The sequence below is a fragment of the Myotis brandtii genome, unplaced genomic scaffold (genome assembly GCF_000412655.1).
Source record: "Myotis brandtii unplaced genomic scaffold, ASM41265v1 scaffold470, whole genome shotgun sequence".
NCBI lineage: Eukaryota > Metazoa > Chordata > Mammalia > Chiroptera > Vespertilionidae > Myotis > Myotis brandtii.
Genome location: NW_005367953.1, coordinates 4,620,469 through 4,622,386, shown reverse-complemented (window position 1 = coordinate 4,622,386; position 1,918 = coordinate 4,620,469). Strand labels below are relative to the sequence as shown.

General features: G+C 42.9%; 1 pseudogene; it reads left to right on the top strand.

Moving 5' to 3' along the window:
• The first annotated feature begins 698 nt into the window (after positions 1–698).
• LOC102256018 overlaps positions 699–1,918 on the top strand; it is a 16,603-nt pseudogene continuing 15,383 nt past the window's right edge.

Sequence of the window (1,918 nt, the reverse complement as noted above, 5' to 3'; positions counted from 1 at the left end):
GCAACACAAATGGGGAAAGAAAGAATTTGTCAATTCCTCGAACAGCCCGCAGTTAGAAAGAAGATTCAGGATCTATTGGTTAGGTGCTTCAGTTCCTCTATAATTTTTTAAAAATGTAGGCCATGGACTTTGGACAGCAGCTTCAAACTAAGTTCATAGCCCAGTGATTTTTTTTAATTGCCAAGAAGAACCACACTTGGCAGGAAGCCCTGACACCTAAATGTTAATTCTCATGCAGTACCAACTGTGTCTTCTAAGAACTGTGGTCACTCTAATGGGGCCTCTATGGGGAAAATAATAATTATTGACTTGAGATCTGATAAACAAAAACCAAAACCAAAATAAAGAAGCAACTTTAGTTAATTTAAAAAAATTAAATTTATAGAATTTTTCTTTATTTTTTTCTTGTTCTTAATATCCTTTCTCTACAAAATCCTGATTTGGGAAACAAAATATACTTTCCAAACAACTACACAGACAGAATACTTTAATGCAGCGGTTCTCAACCTGTGGGTTGCGACCCCTTTGGGGGTCGAATGACCCTTTCACAGGGGTCACCTAAATACATCCTGCATATCAGATATTTACATTACAATTCATAACAGTAGCAAAATTACAGTTATGAAGTCCTCGAGGGCACAAATTTTTTGCACCAGGCTACTAGTCCTATATAATAAAGAGCTAATATGCTAATGGCCATGACGCCGTCACGCCGTAATGACCGTTCAGCAGGAGGCTGCATGTGTGGCGGGGTGGAGCCGCCACGTTGCTCCGGAGACGGGGTGGAAGCAGGGAGGCGCCCAGAGGAGGTGGAACCAGCCCAAGGTGACTCTTGGGACCAAGGGTAGGGCTTGAAGCTAGAGAAGGCCAAAGGGGCCGGGGGAAGTTGTGGCATTAGGAAGGTTGAGAACCACTGCTCTAATGGTTTAAGTTCAAGTAATAATTTTGAAATTTAAGGACAAGATTTAACTTGAAAGCTGAAGAGGTAATTTAGTTTGGCTTTGCAAGATTTTATAAAGATTATTTGAGGGATATCAAATAAGACACATGTTATTTTGTCTTCACAACAAGGGGGACTAGGAAAAAGAATGCAATGGCAACATTGAAGGTTTTCACTAAATAAATATTTAGTAATATTTGAATGAAAATTTCATATTATATTTTTATGGTTTAAGTCTATCACTTTGCTAATCCCAAGTACTAGTACAGGACAAGAATCCATTGTAGACAGGATGGATATTGAAATACCTCTTTCCCTAGGAAAGACTGCTTTCTGGTTTTACTGAGATTATTAGCTGATCAGAAAAGTGCTCATCTTTTTCTGAGAGGAGCTAAAGGTGGCTTTGGGTCCTGGTCTGCCTGACACCATCTTCTCCAAAGCAAAAAATGTCCTACATCAAAGACCTGACGAACGGTGATCCTGTCCATGTTAGGCAGCATTGCTGCTATAAGAATGAAACTACTGAAAGAATAAAAGCTGACCACAAATAATCATGTATTTAAAAAGTTATTTCTTGGCTATCTAATCTAATAAAAGAGAAACATGGTAATTAGTGTACGACCGCTACCCTTTTCATTGGCTAATCAGGGCGATATGCAAATTAACTGCCAACTAAGATGGCGGTTAACCGCCAACAAAGATGGCAGTTAATTTGCATATGTAGGCACAATGCAGGGAGGCGAAAGGGAAAGCAGGAAGAAGCCCCCTGCCACTGACAGTGATCAGAAACCCAGGGGGGAGCTAAGAGCCGGGGGCAGGGCAAAGGCGGCCCTGGGGTCCCCGCTGCCCGGGCCGGACACCTTGGCCAGAGGCGTTAGGCCTGGGCAGGGACAGAGCAGGAGATCGCGGGGAGCTGGGGGTCCGCTACCCAGGCCTAATGCCTTGGCCAGAGGCGTTAGGCCTGGGCAGGGGCAGAGC